Consider the following 20,400-nt stretch of genomic DNA (forward strand, 5'->3'; position numbering starts at 1 on the left):
TAAAGCCCAGAGGTGTGTGAAAACATCCCCTCCGTGTAAAGCCCAGAGGTGTGTGTGAAAACATCCCCTCCGTGTAAAGCCCAGAGGTGTGTGAACATCACCTCCGTGTAAAGGCCAGAGGTGTGTGAAAACATCCCCTCCGTGTAAAGCCCAGAGGTGTCTATCTGTTGTTGTGATCCATTTGTATGATACGTTGGTTTGGTTTGTTTTTGATGAGATGAGTGCTTTAATCTCCTAAAAACATGATCTGATTTGATGATGTTTGTCTTGTTGTTTTTTTGTACTGTTTTTCAGCTAGCTGAAAGGGGGAGTTACAGGGGGAGTTGTGTATTTAATGAACATCTTTATGTCCATCTCCAGAGTGGTAGTAACAGGGAAAGGAATCGGTTCAGAACTGTTGTTAATGACTCGGCTAGACTGATTCCCTGGTCAGAGATTGGCTAAGGTACTTTTTTTTTTTTTCAATACGAGCTCACCTTGGAAAAAGACATCCTGTCAGATATTTAGCATTTAACTATATTTTCACCAAAAAAAGAGACTTTTGTGTTGTGAAATTACAGCGTATGAAACTTCTATATAAATCTTAAAACGTTTTAGAAGTTAGAAATGAGTGCGTTCATATGTTATTTTATTAATTAGAGTGATTTAATATGAGTGTTTTATTACTTTGAGTTTCTCTGCAATGTTTCTGGTCAATAGGATGTGTACAGCTACTTGGTTGTCATCAACACACAACTACTGTTGTTCTGACGAGGTTGGTCTGCTTGCTGAGTTTATATGGACTTTTTGTGCCATTTTAAATATCAAGCGAAACTAATGAAGTCTAAAACAGATGTCTTAGTTTTGCAAACAAATTATATTGCAAAAAATAAATAAATAAAAAAATGTATTGAGAAAAAAAAATTGCAAGGAAATCTTTTTGAAGTGTGTGAACAAATTAATTCAGAATTATTATTTTTTTGTGAAACATTTTCCATTATAACTATTGTGATTAAATGCCTACTGCATTATATCTTTTTGTGTGCAAGTTTTGGCACCTTCATTCCAGCAACATAGCACCCTGCATCCCACTGCTGGTTTGCCTCTGAAGCTAAGCAGGGTCGGTCCTGGTTAGTCCCTGGATGGGAGAACGGCTGGAAGTGGTGATGGAGGGTTAGTAGGACAAAGAGGGAGGCGTTTCAACACAATCAAGTTATCATTGAAAGTGTTTCACTGAAAACTATTTTTTTATTTTTTATTCATTTGTTCACGCATTTCAAAATTATTTCCTTGCTATATATAGATATATTGCACTCAATACTTTTGGGTTTATTTTGCTTTCCATTTTGTTCTCCGACTTAAGAAGTTTTGCTTGATATTAATGGCACAAAATGAACTCCGTCAATTTAAACTTGTTATTTCTATATCTACACCTTTTACTATGGGATTGAATCAGCAGCCCTCAACTGTGACTAAGAGGCTGTAGGGTTTACGTTCCAAATGGCATCCTATTCCCTATATAGAGCACCACTTTTGACCAGAGTGCCCTATGTACGGTGGTCAAAAGCAGGGCACCGTAAAGAGAACAATAGGGATCCATTTTGGGACGCGCCCAGCCAATGTGTTGCGGCAGCTCTCACTCCACTCCTATAGTTGTGTCCTGTAATTATTCCCGTCATTGGGTTGATTTTTTTGTATTGTATCTGGTTGTCTTTTCCTTTTTGGCTCCACAGAGAAGTTTATTTCTGTCACAATATGAAACCGCTTGACTCAGTGAATGTGTTTGTTATAGATATGACCGTGGCACACTGGTGTCTAGGAACCGTATTTATGACTATATATAAAGGAGTCTTATCTATTTAAAACAAATGCTTTTGTATGACACTGTAGAAGGGTTATCTGGTGTTGACCAAAACCCTATCTTCCTACATAGTGCACTACTTTTAGACCAGAGTATGGGCCCTGGTCAAAAGTAGTGCACTACCCTATGGGTCCTGGTCAAAAGTAGTGCACTACCCTATGGGTCCTGGTCAAAAGTAGTGCACTACCCTATGGGCCCTGGTCAAAAGTAGTGCACTACCCTATGGGCCCTGGTCAAAAGTAGTGCACTACCCTATGGGCCCTGGTCAAAAGTAGTGCACTACTTAGGGAATAGGGTTCCATTTGGGAAAGTATGTCACAGTATGACATTTAGTGCAGGGACAAAAGCCTTCATTCACAGACCAGCAGACATGTTAAAACCAGGAGTGGATCTGTCAACAGGATTTGGATCTCTCTCTTTTTGATTTCTACTTTTATTTTCCTGATTTTTATTTAGTTATATATTTTTTCCTTTTTAATGTGGTTTGGATTCTTGGCCTGCAGATTGTTGTGATTGATCACCATGGGGATGGTAATATTATTATATTTGTAATATATTTTGAGATGTACAAGCTCCATGTCAGAGATGCCTGTTCATTTTAATAATCAATAATAAAAAGCAGCGGTTCACTTCTAATTCATCGTTGTCTCTCTCTCTCGCGTTGATGATCTGATTCCTTTAGGGAATAAGGTGAGACAAACTTTTGTTATTATGGCACAGAATGCTGTGGTAGCCATGCTGGCCACATTTGTGAGCTACTATCATAGACTTTTACAGTTTATACAATGCCTTCAGCAAGTATTCACACCCTTTTACTTTTCCCACATAGTGGGATTAAAATGGGTTATATTGTAAAAAAAATAATAAAATAAAAATAATATATAATAATATATTGATTTAGATAAGTATTCAACCTCCTGAGTCAATACATGTTAGAATCACCTTTGGCAGTGATTACAGCTGTGAGTCTTTCTGGGTAAGTCTCTAAGAGCTTTCCACACCTGGATTGTACAATATTTGCTAATTACTCTTAAAAATTCTTCAAGCGCTCAAGTTGGTTGTTGATCATTGCTAGACAGCCCATTTTCAGATCTTGCCATAGATTTTCAAGCCGATTTAAGTCAAAACTGTAACTCGGCCACTCAGGAACATTCAATGTCTTCTTGGTAAGCAACTCCAGTGTAGATTTGGCCTTGTGTTTTAGGTTATTGTCCTGCTGAAAGGTGAATTTATCTCCCAGTGTCTGGTGGAAAGCAGACTTAACCAGGTTTACGCCTGTGTGTAACAGTGCTCTTCTTGCATTGTGTACAATCATCGACACGAACTCCAACGTGTAGCAACAGTCAAGGAGATTTATTCGGATAAAAACAGTACCAAATTGCACGTCATACAATGCACGGCTCACCATCCAACTCTGGCACTCGCGCACGCTGGTTTGGTGCTTGTTCCCTGGGACGATTCTAACTGAAACACCAATAAGATGCCATGTTGAGTAGGTGAAGGCAACACCAAACTAAAACCAAAAACCCATTGGCTTAACAAAGTGGCAAGGGGAATATTCCTCTTGCCACTTTATTGTTAAGGCATTGGGTTTTAGTTTGGTCTTGCCTTCACCTACTCAACAGGGCATCTTATTGGCTGGTTTGCGTGGCTTGTATAACCCTGTTACACTCCCCCCTACTGAATTCCACTTGCAAAAAAAAAAAAATGACAAATACAAAACTGCACTGTACAAACATACAGGTACTCAACATATGTACAGAATAATCCAGAGGAAAAAAACTATATATTTAGTCTAACTAATAGAGAAAACTAAAAGATAAATCTGTGTATGTCAAGGATGCAGAGCCTTGTTTAAAACACTCACTAAATATTCCATTCATTAGATTATTCTCCACGAGAATTAGAGTGAAAAGTGGTTGATCAATCCCCATAGGTAAACGTGCCTGTTACATGTTAAATACACTCAGCGACTTTAAAACATCCAAGTAATAAAATAAACCACCATAAGAGACTTCATCACATCCGTCACGTTACCATCCTGCAACCTCTATTCACGGTCACAATGATGTAAAAACAAAACAAATAAAAGATGTCAATACCATTGATCCTCTATTCACATATTAACCTTTAACTTCCTGCTGGTTCATAATCTCAATCAGTCTAGACACTGGTTTAAATAGTCTTCCTGTCCTTGACCTAATACGACCCCGACTACCTTCAACTGCATAAGGAGTGACAGTGTTGTGTACGGCTGCAATAGTGGGTCTGTCAACACAGTCAGTGCGTAACCGATCAGGTAAGGAATGGTCCGAGTTTTGTAGGTCAGTACGGATATTGTAAGCAGACTGGTCAATTAGCTCACTCACTACACTGTTACGGTCTCGGTCTCGGTCAGATTCTTGAAGACTCTGATCCAGGCAGACCTTCCAGCTGCAGTACATCATCCACAGATTACAAAGGTGGAATATCCTGAGCATCCAGGGATCGCACATCACCCTCCAGGCTTGTGTCACCTGTTCCTTCAGAAGGCAACTCTGACACCCACACTTTTGTTCTGTACTCTGCATCATCATCCACTGCAGTGTCCATGGCAGCTGAGACCACAAGGCCGTCATTCATGTACTCAGACTCTGTTAATCCAGACATGTCTGTGCCATCATCAACGGCAGCATGGGGAAGAGGAAGAAAGTTGACTGGCATTATCAGGTTGCGATGTACCGTCTTCCGTCCAGTGGAGCTGTTCTGAATCTTAAAAGTGTGACTGTCGTGAGGGGACTTCAGCGCCTGAGGCCATCTGTGCTTTGCGCTTGTCGGCAGGGCCCGGATCATGTTTCCCAAAGTCCTATTCATTCTTTCACAGGACCCATTCCACATTGGATGGTATGGCGTGGTGTGAGTCTTATGAACACCTGCAACACTCAAATCAAATCAAATTTTATTAGTCACATACACATGGTTAGCAGATGTTAATGCGAGTGTAGCGAAATGCTTGTGCTTTAGTTCCGACAATGCAGTAATAACCAACAAGTAATCTACCCTAACAATTCCAACACTACTACCTTATACACACACAAGTGTAAAGGGATAAGAATAGTACATAAAGATATATGAATGAGTGGTGGTACAGAACGGCATAGGCAAGATGCAGTAGATGGTATAGAGTACGGTATACAATGAGATGAGTATGTAGGGTATGTAAACATAAAGTGGCATAGTTAAAGTGGTAGTGGTACATGATTACATAAAGCATGCAATGCAGTAGATGTCATAGAGTTACAGTCATATACATATGAGATGGGTAATGTAGGGTATGTAAACTATATAAGTGGCATTGTTTAAAGTGGCTAAGTGGTACATTTTTACATAATTTCCATCATTCCCATTTTTAAAGTGGCGGAGTTGAGTCAGTATGTTGGCAGCGGCCGCTAAAATGTTAGTGGTGGCTGTTTAACAGTCTGATGGCCTTGAGATAGAAGCTGTTTTTCAGTCTCTCGGTCCCTGCTTTGATGGACCTGTACTGACCTCGCCTTCTGGATGATAGCGGGTGAACAGGCAGTGGCTTGGGTGGTTGTTGTCCTTGATGATCTTTATGGCCTTCCTGTGACATCGGGTGGTGTAGGTGTCCTGGAGGGCAGGTAGTTTGCCCCCGGTGATGCGTTCTGCAGACCTCACTACCCTCTGGAGAGCCTTACGGTTGTGGCGGAGCAGTTGCCGTACAGGCGGTGATACAGCCCGACAGGATGCTCTCAGATTTGTGCGTCTGTAGAAGTTTGTGAGTGCTTTTGGTGACAAGCCGAATTTTTCAGCCTCCTGATGTTGAAGAGGCGCTGCTGCGCGCTTCTTCACGACGCTGTCTGTGTGGGTGACAATTCAGTTTGTCCGTGATGTGTACACGAGGAACTTAAAACTTTCCACCTTCTCCACTACTGACCCGTCGATGTGGATAGGGGGTGCTCCCTCTGCTGTTTCCTGAAGTCCACAATCATCTCCTTTGTTTTGTTGACGTGTGAGTGTGAGGTTATTTTCCTGACACCACACTCCGAGGGCCTCACCCTCCTCCCTGTAGGCCGTCTCGTCGTTGTTGGTAATCAAGCCTACCACTGTAGTGTCATCCGCAAACTTGATGATTGAGTTGGAGGCGTGCCATGGCCACGCAGTCGTGGGTGAACAGGGAGTACAGGAGAGGGCTCAGAACGCACCCTTGTGGGCCCAGTGTTGAGGACAGCGGGGTGGAGATGTGTTACCTACCTCACCACCTGGGGCGGCCCGTCAGGAAGTCCAGGACCCAGTTGCACAGCGGGCGGGTCGAGACCCAGTGGTCTCGAGCTTGATGACGAGTTTGGAGGCTACTGATGTATGTTAAATGCTGAGCTTAATCGAGAACAGCATCCTCACACAGGCGATTTCCTTGTCAGAATGGGTTAGGGCAGTGTGCAGTGTGGTTGCGATTGCGTCGTCTGTGGACCTATTGGGTCGGTAAGCAAATTGGAGGTGGTTCTAGGGTGTCCGGTAGGGTGGAGGTGATATGGTCCTTGACTAGTCTCTCAAAGCACTTCATGATGACGGAAGTGAGTGCTACGGGCGCGGTAGTCGTTAGCTCAGTTACCTTAGCTTTCTGGAACAGGAACAATGGTGGCCCTCTTGAAGCATGTGGAACAGCAGACTGGGATAAGGATTGATTGAATATGTCCGTAAACACACCAGCCACTGGTCTGCGCATGCTCTGAAGGACGCGGCTGGGAATGCCGTCTGGGCCTGCAGCCTTGCGAGGTTAACACGTTAAATGTTTTACTCACCTCGGCTGCAGTGAAGGAGAGCCCGCAGGTTTTGGTAGGGGGCCGTGTCAGTGGCACTGTATTGTCCTCAACGCGCGGCAAATAAAAAGTTGTTTAGCCTGTCTGGGAGCAAGACATCCTGGTCCGCGACGGGCACTCAACARTTCGGCTATGAGAGCGCTCTCAAAGTTTGCTCCCTGATATGAGTGTCCCGTAGACACAGAAATAGTTGTTCCACAACTGATGAGCTACTGACTTAGCAGACTGGTTCGGACACAAGAAGGCATGAGCCAATTTGGTAAAGTGGTCAGTAACAACGAGCACATCCAGGGACTTGTTTGTAGAATCTTCTGCAGACCAAAAGTCTCTGCACACTAGTTCAAGAGGCTCGGTTGTTATTATGCTCTCAAGAGGAGCTCTTGCCTCCGGATCAGGAGTTTTGCTCACGACGCATCTCCTGCAGTACTTCACATATTGCTTTTACCTCTCTCTCCAGGCCATGCCAGAAGAACCTCTGTCTAGTCAGGTAGACTGTTCTCTGTTGGCCCTGGTGGCCAGCTTCATCATGGACACCCTTCAACACCATTGCTTTCATGGAGGCTGGAACCACATACAGATACGTTTTCCTCTTTTGTAACCACATTCTTCGAAACACGATACGGTACACCCATCTTCATGGTCAACTTGTCCCAACTTCTGAGAAGACACAAAACCTCCAACACTCTCGTGGACACGCTCTCTCCGGGATGGTCTTCTCCCCCTCTCCACAAAGAAGTTTACTCTGCTCATCAGTAGGTCGTGTGGCAGAACATCGACATTGGTCTGCTCTGATGGCATAACAGCCTGTGGAAGCTGTGGCAACAGCAGTTCATGTGAGCCCACTTCACCCACCCAGCACCTGTGTGAATGAAGAACAGCTGCAACTTCCATGTCTTGATAAAGCACCAGATGGGGGGTCAACAGTAGCCTGACAGCTAATGACCACTTCGTTGGAGTCAGAGGCTTTGTCAAAGGAGTGGCTGGACCAGCGAAACACATCTTGCACTCTGTCTGTGCGCACAGCGTTAGCTTCAGCTAGTAAGGTCTCGTACGGGACTCTTGTCAGGCGATGGAGGGCTCTCTACTCAAAACATCTGCAACAAAAACATTTGGCCCCAGGGAAGTACTTGATGTCAAACTCGTACGCCAGCTTGGCGACCCATCTCTGTGCACAAGCATCGAGATTTGCTTTGGTCAGGATGTATGTCAAGGGATTATTATCTGTCCATACCGTGGACCCGTAAACAGTGGTGGACCTTGTCACATCCCATTTCATTGCAAAGAACTCAAGCCTGTGCGCAGGATACCTCGACTGTGCATAACTGAGGGACTTGCTCGCAAAAGCTGTAGGTCTCGCTGTAGCACCCCATTCCTGTACCTGGGACAGCACAGCACCTAAACCGTTACTGAACGCGTCCACCGAGAGTAGAAAAGGTTTGTCGAAATTGGGGTGGGCCAACAAAACCTGGTCCAGTAAGGCTTGTTTTAGCTGGAATAAGGCCTGTCTGCATTCTGCTGTCCAGTCGGCAGCCGTCAACTTCCTGACAGGTGAGCGTCACTTCTTTTTCCAGCGTGGAGCCTTGTGTCCAGTAGTCAATCCAAAGAGAGGCTTTACGATGTTCGAGCAACCTTCAATTAACTTTTCCATCCCAATGAATGATCTCAATTTCTTTTGAGATGGAACGTCAGTGCCATCTTCCATCAGATCAGCTTCTGTTACTCCTGTAATGGCCCTCACCTTCTCAGGGTCTGTAGCTACACCATCCGCACTAATGATATGCCCCAGAAACTTCACAGACCTCTGCATAAAGTGACACTTTATTGGCGCCAAATTCAGGTTGTGAGCCTTGAGACGCTCCAAAACCATTTCCAGGCGCTGTATAGCCAGATCTTCAGTGGGCGCATAGACCAAGACGTCGTCAAGGTAACACAGCAGGCTAAGAAAGTTCTGATCCCCAAAGATGTTTAGCATCATCCTCATAAAGGTTGCTGGATTATTACATAACCCCTGTGGCATACGATTGTATTCGTACAATCCAAATGGCGACGTAAAAGCTGAGAATCTCCCGTCATCCTCATGCACTTCCACATTGTAGTAGCCAGAGGTAAGGTCCATTGTCGAAGGAAAAAGGCATTTCCACCTAAAGCAGCCATCGCATCAGCCTGGTGAGGGAGTGGGTGGGCGTCTTTGATGGTGCGAGCATTGAGCAAACGAGAATCGGTACAGAGTCTCCAGACTTCTTGCAGTTAAGGACAAGGGGTGAGGTGAATTCACTACTAGACTTCCTTATGATTTCACGTTCTTCCATCTCATTCAATGCTTGTTTGAGCTTCTCATAATGATTTGGTGAAAGGCGTCGGTAGGGCATCCGAAAGGGTTTCTCATCACTCAGTTGAATGCGGTGAAGACATCCGGAAGCTTTTCCACAATCCAACTTGTGCCTGGAAAAAATAGACTGGTACTCAGCTATGAGCTGGATGAGTTTCTTCTTACCAGCAGGAGACACTTGACAGGAGTCAATATCAGTCAAACCTAAGTCACGTAAGACCTCAGGACTGCTTGAACTGTCAGGTCCATCACTATCGCGAAGTCGGATGGAACCGTCATCAGTCGTCATCTTGGCAGTCAGTGAGTATATCAGCCGTTCTCTGCACTCGCTGCTGTAAAGCTGCTGATGAATCATCATTCACACACAAACAGTCAAAGTCCTCTAGAGCCATGCAAGAAAAGACATCGGCTAGAGTGGCGTTTCGTCTCCATGTCACTGAGAAGGGTTTATCACTCTAACAGGGAGCCACCCATCCCCCCCGCAACAGAGCCACTGATCTCCCTACCAGTATTGACCTTGGTGTTGACCTTGAACTGCTGGGCTCAATGAGAACAGCACTGCCCGCTGATAGGCTCTGAGTGTTTCGTAGTCTGCCCCAGACTAAGTGCTCCTGCATAGGCTCTAGAGTCACAGCCCCCTTTCAGTCTCACAGTTCCAACTTTGTCAGGTATTTCACTGTCTCTCCATCTCTCCACATTAGCCATCATGTTGATTGTAGCTTGCTCTCCTCACCCTCGTCACACACAGGTGTATAAACCCTCCTCCAGATCTCCATTAGTCTTCAGGTGGCGAATCAAATGCTTTAGGAGATTTCTGCCCAAGATGAGGTCATCACTCTGGCCTTCAAGCACCACTGTTGGCACGGCAACTCTACAGCCGTACACCTCCATCTCCAGCTCACATACTCCCAAAGGCCTCGTCTTCAACCAACCAAGACTACCACCTGTAGGACTCAATGATGGACTTTTCAACACTCCTGCACGCAACAGTTCAGGTAAGACCCTAGAGCTCAAGGGTACAAGCCATGGATCCACTGTCAAGCCTAGTTCTCACTTCTACTTCTTCTCCTATTAACACCTTAGCATAGAATAAATCATCATACGGGGAAAGTCTGTGTGTTCTGCATCATGATACTCTTCTCAGTCTCCATTTCATCACAAACACTTTTATATACAGACTCCAAATCAACAGCTCTCACCGATGGGGACTCTACAAAAGGCCCCAACACTCTCCCCTTCTACATGCAGGCCTAGTAGTTTTCCCGGGAGCTGAGCAGTGATTACTGTAGGGTCTCCCACCAGCTGTGCTCAGAGCTGCGGCCTTGGGGCACTGAGAGCGTGCGTGGCCAGCTACATGACAAAGAAAAAGCAGAGGTGATTGGCCCTGCAGTGAAAATAAGTATCATGTCCAGCATCTCCGCACACGTTACATGGCCCATTAGACCTCCATTAGCTCCTATTCCCTTTATGGAACGGACGGTCAGACTGTAGTGGCCTCTGCTACAGCACACGCTCCAGCATTGCAAGGATACGTTCCGTCGGCTCAGCTGAGCCCTGAATAGTCTGTGCTGGAGAAGGCAACGCATTAGGTGATTCCATGTGAGGCCTCACAGCAGGCATGGTGAGTGGCGTGGCAGCACCAACTTCCTGCTTCATTGTTGCGATTGGCCGGGGTGAGAATACCTCCGCCGCCTCCTGTATTCGTCCAATCGTGAACATCTGCAGCGATCTACTGCTGTAACGGCTTGCACTTAAAAGATAAGCGACAGTTCAGTGTTAGGTCTGATGAACATGACTGTGAGCTCACGAGAGAGAGAGAGAGAGTCTTCAACACTTTTTTTTCTGTCTCTTTTTAGATGATGTTCAGCAACCTCCATGTTTTAGTCTGAGCCAATAGTCGAACGGTTGTTCATCAGTCGGAGATAATGTGGCATAAAATTCAGCGAGGGGCTTGAAAAAAGCAGTGTCACTAAAATGTTTGTTTCAGTATGTCGAAGATGGGACTCGGGCCTTTAGATAGATCAACGGAGGGATTTCTGCGTATGCCCACTTTAACAACATCACAGGCCCTACCCATAAGCCTACCCATAACCTCAACTGCTTGGTCCATCACAGATACGCCCCTCTTACGCATGTAAACCATGACCATATTCTCCCACTCATGCACTGTCAAAGCCAATCCCCCCGAAAGGACACCGGCTCCCTGATATCAGGCTTCAAAACCAGGTTCAGGCCTGACACATCCATACCCCTAGAGCTGCATGCATTCCACATAACATTGTCCCCAACATGTCCAACAATTGCCTTTGACTCCAAACAGGAGGCAATGTTCTCCCCAATGGGAATGACCAATCTGCTGTAGTATGTCTGCTATGAAATCCATGGAGACCTCCCCACTCCCTGTATTTGGCAAACCTCTTTCATTCACATCCTTGGCTGTTTCCATGGGTAAACTATTGTCAAAACCCTTCAGTTTAGGTATAGGTGTAGAAGCAACAGGAATTCTGGCTGAACCCCTACCAACAGATGGTGACAGATTAAATGAATTCTGGCTAAACCCCTACCAACAGATGGTGACAGATTAAATGAATTGGCTGAACCCCTACCAACAGATGGTGACAGATTAAATGAATTCTGGCTGAACCCCTACCAACAGATGGAGACAGATTAAATTAATTCTGGCTGAACCCCTACCAACAGATGGTGACAGATTAAATGAATTCTGGCTGAACCCCTACCAACAGATGGTGACAGATTAAATTAATTCTGGCTGAACCCCTACCAACAGATGGTGACAGATTAAATTAATTCTGGCTGAACCCCTACCAACAGATGGAGACAGATTAAATTAATTCTGGCTGAACCCCTACCAACAGATGGAGACATTAAACGTCAGGAAACCCCTACCTCTCCTCTCCCACCTCTCCCATCTTAATAATGGGAAATCAACACACTAAAACAAAAATGCAAATATAACTCAGCAAAAAAAGAAATGTCCCTTTTCAGGACCCTGTCTTTCAAAGATAATTTGTAAAAATCCAAATAACTTCACAGATCTTCATTGTAAAGGGTTTAAACCCTGTTTCGCATGCTTGTTCAATGAACCATAAACAATTAATGAACATGCACCTGTGGAACGGTCGTTAAGACACTAACAGCTTACAGACGGTAGTCAATTGTCACAGTTATGAACATTTAGGACACTAAAGAGGCCTTTCAAATGACTGAAAAACATCCAAAAGAAAGATGCCCAGGGTCCCTGCTCATCTGCGTGAACGTGCCTTAGGCATGCTGCAAGGAGGCATGAGGACTGCAGATGTGGCCAGGGAAATATATTGCAATGTCCGTACTGTGAGACGCCTAAGACAGAGCTACAGGGAGACAGGACGGACAGCTGATCATCCTCACAGTGGCAGACCACGTGTAACACCTGCACAGGATCGGTACATCTGAACATCGCACCTGCGGGACAGGCACAGGATGGCAACAACAACTGCCCGAGTTACAACCAGAAACCCACATCCCTCCATCAGTGCTCAGACTGTCCGCAATAGGCTGAGAGAGGCTGGACTGAGGGCTTGTAGGCCTGTTGTAAGGCAGGTCTTCACCAAACATCACCGGCAACAACGTCGCTTATGGGCACAAACCCACCGTCGTTGGACCAGACAGGACTGGCAAAAAGTGCTTTTCACTGACGAGTCGCGGTTTTGACTCACCAGGGGTGATGGTCGGATTCGCGTTTATCATCGAAGGAATGAGCGTTACACCGAGGCCTGTACTCTGGAGCGGGATCGATTTGGGGGTGGAGGGTCCATCATGGTCTGGGGCGGTGTGTCACAGCATCATTGGACTGAACTTGTTGTCATTGCAGGCAATCCCAACGCTGTGCGTTACAGGGAAGACATCCTCCTCCCTCATGTGGTACCCTTCCTGCAGGCTCATCCTGACATGACCCTCCAGCATGACAATGCCACCAGCCGTACTGCTCGTTCTGCGCGTGATATCCTGCAAGACAGGACTGTCAGTGTTCTGCCATGGCCAGCGATGAGCCCGGGATCTCAATCCCATTGAGCACGTCTGGGACCTGTTGGATCGGAGGGTGAGGGCTAGGGCCATTCCCCACAGAAATGTTTGGGAACTTGCAGGTGCCTTGGTGGAAGAGTGGGGTAACATCTCACGGCAAGAACGGGCAAATCTGGTGCAGTCCATGAGGAGGAGATGCACTGCAGTACTTAATGCAGCTGGTGGCCACACCAGATACTGACTGTTACTTTTTATTTTGACCCCCCCTTTGTTCAGGGACACATTATTCCATTTCTGTTAGTCACATGTCTATGGAATATTGTGTCCCTGAACATGTCTATTGTCTCAGTTGTTGAATCTTATGTTCATACAAATATTTACACATGTTAAGTTTGCTGAAAATAAACGCAGTTGACAGTGAGAGGACATTTATTTTTTTGCTGAGTTATATATATATATTTTTTTTWAAATAAATACTCGAATTAAAATGTAACCTTTATCTAGTACACTGGTTAAACTCACCCTAGTTATCAGATATACGTTACAATTGCAAATAAACAAGTAACACAAAAGTTAGATTGTTTATCCATGAAGAGAAAGTCTCAATCAGAGAAATCAAAAAATTGGGGTTGAATACTTATTGACTCAAGACAGTTCAGTTAAAAAAATAAAAATGTAAAATTTTGAAAAAAATAATTCTACTTTGACATTATGGAGTATTGTGTAGCCAGTGACACAAACTCTCAATTTAATCCATTTAAAATTCAGGCTGTAACAATGTTTAGTGGTGTAAACATACTTCTCTGAAGGCGCTATAGACCCAATGAGGGAAACGCTATATTTTGGCACCATCTGCTGGTCATGTCTAGAAAGTCCCAGGGTTCAGACCAACCAATCAGATCATTATCATGACAGTATTGCTGATGTTTTTGATCCATTTTTTCACCCATCAGTCCAGTATGAGATACGTGCCTTTTTTAATTCAAACAGTTTGTTTGAATAAAATACTTTATTGATCCATTTTCCTTGAAACGTACACTACCGGTCAAACGTTTTAGAACACCTACTTATTCAAGGGTTTTTCTTTATTTTTAACTATTTTATACATTGTAGAATAATAGTGAAGCCATCAAAACTATGAAATAACACATATGGAATCATGTAGTAACCAAAAAAGTGTTAAACAAATCAAAATATATTTGAGATTTGAGATTCTTCAAAGTAGCCACCCCTTGCCTTGATGACAGCTTTGCACACTCTTGGCATTCTCTCAACCAGCTTCATGAGGTAGTCACCTGGAATGCATTTCATTTAACAGGTGTGCCTTGTTCAAAGTTAATTTGTAGAATTGATTTATTTCCTAATACGTTTGAGTCAATCAGTTGTGTTGTGACAAGGTAGGGCTGGTATACAGAAGATATCCCTATTTGGTAAAATACCAAGTTCATATTATGGCAAGAACAGCTCAAATAAGCAAAGAGAAACGACAGTCCCTCATTACTTTAAGACACGAAGGTCCGTCAATACGCAACATTTCAAGAATTTTGAAATATTCTTGAAGTGCAGTCGCAAAAACCATCATACGCTATTTCGAAACTGGCTCTCGTGAGGACCGCCACAGGAAAGGAAGACCCAGAGTTACCTCTGCTGCAGAGGATAAGTTCATGAGAGTTAACTGCACCTCAGATTGCAGCCCAAATAAATGCTTCACAGAGTTCAAGTAACAGACACATCTCAACATAAACTGTTCAGATGAGTGTGTGTGAATCAGGCTTTCATGGTCGAATTGCTGCAAAGCAACCACTACTAAAGGACACCAATAAGAAGAAGAGACTTGCTTGGGCCAAGAAACACAAGCAATGGACATTAGACCGGTGGAAATCTGTCCTTTTGGTCTGATGAGTCCAAATTTTGAGATTTTTGGTTCCAACCGCCATGTCTTTGTGAGACGCAGAGTAGGTGAACGAATGATCTCTGCATTTGTGGTTCCCACCGTGAAGCATGGAGGAGGAGGTGTGATGGTATGGGGGTGCTTTGCTGGTGGCACTGTCAGTGATTTATTTAGAATTCAAGGCACACTTAACCAGCATGGCTATTACAGCATTCTGCAGCGATACGCCATCCCATCTGGTTTGGGCTTAGTTCCACTATCATTTGTTTTTCAACAGGACAATTACCAAACAACTCCAGGCTGTGTAAGGGCTATTTGACTAAAAAGGAGAGTGATTGAGTGCTGCATCAGATGACCTGGCCTAGTCAATCAACTGACCTCATCCCAATTGAGATGGTTTGGGATGAGTTGAATGGCAGAGTGAAGGAAAAGCAGGCAACAAGTACTCAGCATATGTGGGAACTCCTTCAAGACTGTTGGAAAATCATTCCAGGTGAAGCTGGTTGAGAAAATGCTAAGAGTGTGCAAAGCTGTCATCAAGGCAAAGGGTGGCTACTTTGAAGAATTGCAAATAAACAAATCAAAATATATTTTATAACACTTTTTTGGTTACTACATGATTACATATGTGTTATTTCATAGTTTTGATGTCTACACTATTCTATCATGTGGAAAATAGTAAAAATAAAGAAAAACCCTTGAATGAGTAGGTGTGTCCAAACTTTTAACTGATACTGTATAAAAAAAACACGTTTCTTTAAATACGCTACATGACCAAAAGCATGTGGACACCTGCTCGTTGAACATCTCATTCCAAAATCATGGGCATTAATATGGAGTTGGTCCCCCCTTTTGCTGCTATAACAGCCTCCACTCTTCTGGGAAGGCTTTCCACTAGATGTTGGAACATTGCTGCAGGGACTTGCTTCCATTCAGCCACAAGAGCATTAGTGAGGTCGGGCATTGATGTTGGGCCATTAGCCCTGGCTCTCAGTCAGCGTTCCAATTCATCCCAAAGGTGTAAGATGTGGTTGAGATCAGGGCTCTGTGCAGGCCAGTCAAGTTCTTCCACACCGATCTCGACAAACCATTTCTGTATGATCCTCGCTTTGTGCATGGGAGTATTGTCATGCTGAAACAGGAAAGGGCCTTCCTCAAACTGTTGGCACAAAGTTGGAAGCACAGAATCGTCTAGAATGTCATTGTATGCTGTAGCTTTAAGATTTCCCTTCACTGGAACTAAGGGTCCCGAACCATGAAAAACAGCCCCAGACCATTATTCATCCTCCACCAAACTTTACAGTTGACACTATGAATTGGGGCAGGTAGCGTTCTCCTGGCATCCGCCAAACCCAGATTCTACCTTCGTACTGTCAGATGGTGAAACGTGATTCAACACTCCAGAGAACGTATTTCCACAGTTTCCCGAGTCCAATGGCGGTGAGCTTTACACCACTCCAGCTGGCGCTTGGCATTGCGCATGGTGATATTAGGCTTGTGTGCGGCTGCTCGGCCATGGAAACCCATTTCATGAAGCTCCCGACGAACAGTTCTTGTGCTGACGTTGATTTCAGAGGCAGTTTGGAACTCGGTAGTGAGTGTTGCAACCGAAGACGAATGCGCTTTACCACTAGGCAGTCCTGTTCTGGGAGATTGTGTGGCCTACCACTTAGTGGCTAAGCCGTTGTTGCTCTTAGACGTTTCCACTTCACAATAACAGCACTTACAGTTGAGTGGGGCAGCTCAAGCAGGGCAGAAATGTGAAGAACTTGTTGGAAAGGTGGCATCCTATGACCTGAGCTCTTCAGTAAGGCCATTCTACTGCCAATGTTTGTCTATGGAGATCGCATGGCGGTGTGCTCGTTTTTATACACCTGTCAGCAACGGGTGTTACTGAAATAGCAGAATCCCCAAATTTGTGTGTGTATATATATTTATGTATTCTACTTCTACTACTAAAATTTGATTTGATTTGTAAAATGGTCAACGAACCAGCATAGGCTCCAATGAAGAGTTGATCTTCTCCTCCAGTCTTCAATTTCCAAGGAGGAAGCTTATCGCATTTCTTAGTCATCCTTATGCACAACAACAGACTGCATTAAGTTCTTGTGACATATTCCAAATGGCCGAATTCAAGTATTCTTTCTATTAGGCATATAAAGTTTCGTGAAAACGAAACCATTGCATTCCTGCTAAATCACGAGTCACTCAAAGTTGAAAATGTCTAACTAAAAATGAAAAACATTTGGCCAATCATTAATAAATCACAATTCAATATTAGAATCATTCAGCTGACATTGCTATAAATATGATAACTCCATAACATGCACGGCTAAATGAACTTGATGACTACATTGATTGTGGCGGTCTCAGCTCGGCTGTGTTCCCCTCTGGAAGCAAGACTGAACCATTCTCACCGGAGAAACGGGTGTCCTCAAAAATATCACAACACTTCTATCAGTGCCTATGTAGCCCGTACGACCTAATGCAATGGCGACAACTTAACTTGCAATGTGCAGGTCTACTTACTGTGTGCATAAATCACATTTCCGGTGTCGAATATAATCATTTTTCCTGGAATTGTGACGTGGTCTGTTCCTAGATCCATCAGTTCTCTTTAGTGTTTGCCAATGTTGGAGGTGTAACTGGGGTCTGGCCCTGGACAAAGGTAAAGAATAGCCTATTTATTAGCGATCTATTCATGTTCAGATAACCCTTAGGTTTTTGTTCGACCTGTGTCACCTCTGAATACGTGTTGTCTTGGTGAATTATACTGGGCTGCTCTTGCAGCAGGGGCGAATGCGTTGTGGGGATGCAAACTAAAGGGGTGTTCGCTGTTCGGCCATGATGCCGACCACACTGGAAGAGTTCAGAACCGGTTAGCTAGCTAGCTAATTATCTAACCGAATGCAGAATAAATATGCATGCATTTAACCTATGCATGGTTACATCTGCAACATGTCTTTATATAGATACACGCGTACGGCACGTTTTGTATCCATTTTCATGGAATGGTTATTGCTGTCAATTGACATAGTTGATGGCAGTCCGTGTCAATTGAGGCGACTTTGTAGTTAGCGAACGAACCGTTAGCACAGCAGAAGCAGCTACAGTTTGCTTAACTAGCTAGCATGGAATGTCATGCAATAATATCAGAGTATATTGTTAGAATATAATTCTCGATGATTTTAGGCAGGTAGCAAGCTAGCTAGTGGTTGTTGGCAGCTAGCTCTGTTATTATAGCTAGGTAGTTAGCGTGCTAGTTAGGTAAATTGGCTAATAATAACACACATGCTAACTTACTAACGTTAGTTATATATTTTGCTTCTTGTCAGGACAGCTAACTACTAGCCATACATGGACAAAAAAAAAGTTGTATTGAAATTGTAATGTGACATGTTATGCTCAATATAGGCCAGCCAAAATAAACCATATGTTCAGATAAACGAATTACTGGATCATATGCTAGGCGTAACTACTGATGCGTGGGTTATTCTGTTTATTATAACTCACTTTGAAAACGTGTTATTCCATCCAACGATTATCTGACGCTTTCTACCCAGATCTCATTTGACGCTTTCAACCCAGATCATTAAATAAAGGGTTTCATTTGCACATAAGGTCATAGCATCAAACACACATAGAAGTACTGTGTAATATAGATTCACAAAGCTGATTCTACTGCAAAGACTATGTGGCCCTCAGGGACCTCCAGGGCCTCCTCCTGTAGGCTAATAGCCACTATATTGGGTAATCAAATAAAATACAAATTGTCACATGCGCTGACTACAACAGGTGAAATGTTTACTTACTACAAGCCCTTAACCAACAATGCAGTTCAAGAAATAGAGTTTAAGAAAATATTTACTAAATAAAGTAAAACATTTAATAAAAAGTAACAATTAATAAAATAACATTAACGAGGCTAAATACATGGGGTATCAGTACAGAGTCCGCGTGCGGGGATATAGGTTAGTCGAGATAATTTGTACATGTAGGTAGGGGTAAAGTGACTATGCATAGATAATAAACAGATGAGCAGCAGTGTAAAACAGCAAAAGGGGGGGGGTCAATGTAAATAGTCCAGGTGGCCATTTTGATTAATTCTTCAGCAGTCTTATGGCTTGGGGGGTAGAAGCAGTTAAGGATACTTTTGGTCCCAGACTTGGCGCTCCGGTTCCGCTTGCCGTGCGGTCGCAGAGAGAACAGTCTTATGACTAGGGTGACTGGAGTCTTTGACAATTTGTTTTGGGGGGGGGTGGCCTTCCGGCAGTTACAGAACCATCACAGCTAGCACAATTACTACCTATTCCATAAATGTTCAAACCTATTGGGAGAGACCATAAGTACTATGTTTTGCTAGTTAACATGTCCCCCACTGGCCCTGCGTTGTCTCTCTCTGGCAGCAATGACTCTGTGTGCCTCGAAAATGGCATCCAATGCAGTGCTATATAATATGGAATAGGGTAGCATTTGTTCCCTCGCTCCCTCGACGTTGAGCTTAGCAGCAGGGACACGAGCATAAAGGGTCATTGTGTGGTCGCATTAACTAACCACCAATGGATCAGAATGTGAGCTAGGCTACTCCATTTGGGTTCTGGTGATGTCATTTCCTGGCCGATTTACCTCAGTCAGTGCTGTCATAGGCTGTAAGGTTGCGTCCCAAATGGCTCCTCCCTATTCCTCATGTAGTGCACTTCTCTTGACCAGGGCTCTTAGGACTCTGGTGAAAAGTAGTGCACTTCTCTTGACCAGGGCTCTTAGGACTCTGGTGAAAAAGTACTGCACTACATGTGGAGATGGTAGGTGTCGTTTGGGAATAAGAGAAGTCACTGGACAAACAATGAACAGGGCTTTCATAAGAGACTTCTGTACTATGCTTATATGCATACTCTTGTTATATACAGATATACATGCTTAGTTCACAAGCTCACACAATCATTTAGTTTTGTGTGTTATATATATTTCCCTCTACCAGTAAAGAGCATGGCTCAAGTGAAAATGCAGACTCAACCCCTGGCTGGCCCTGCTTCTCCCCTCTCGGGCCATGCCCAGTCCAGGACCCCTTGGGTCTACAGCCCTCAGTCAATGGCCGCTGGACCACCCCCGGCTGCCCCGCTCCTCAGCGGGTAGTGACCCACACCCCGCTGCCCGCCTCCTCAGCCGGGTATGGCCCGACACCCTGTGTCTGCCAACTCACCAGTTAGGTCAAATTCAAATCTGGACCTCTAAATCATCTCCACTGCTTTTTTTCATTCATCAGGGACTGATTTAGACCTGGGACACCATGGTGAATGATTCCCCCCTTAATCAGGACTGATTTAGACGCTGGGACACACAGGTGAAATGATTCCCCCTCTAATCAGGACTGATTTATACCTGACACCAGGTGAATGATTCCCCCTTCTAATCAGGGACTGATTTAGACCTGGGACACCAGGTGGGTGATCCCCCTCTAATCAGGACTGATTAGACCATGGACACCAGTGGTGATCCCACT

The 20,400-nt window shown here is 44.3% G+C and overlaps 1 long non-coding RNA gene across 1 annotated transcript; it reads left to right on the top strand.

Moving 5' to 3' along the window:
- On the top strand, positions 1-2,476 carry LOC139024902 (uncharacterized). Its single transcript, XR_011476300.1, has 2 exons — positions 1-50; positions 87-2,476. It is a non-coding gene; the product is annotated as an uncharacterized lncRNA (long non-coding RNA).
- The last annotated feature ends 17,924 nt before the right edge of the window (positions 2,477-20,400 follow it).

The sequence above is a fragment of the Salvelinus sp. IW2-2015 genome, unplaced genomic scaffold (assembly GCF_002910315.2).
Source record: "Salvelinus sp. IW2-2015 unplaced genomic scaffold, ASM291031v2 Un_scaffold1997, whole genome shotgun sequence".
NCBI classification, from domain to species: domain Eukaryota; kingdom Metazoa; phylum Chordata; class Actinopteri; order Salmoniformes; family Salmonidae; genus Salvelinus; species Salvelinus sp. IW2-2015.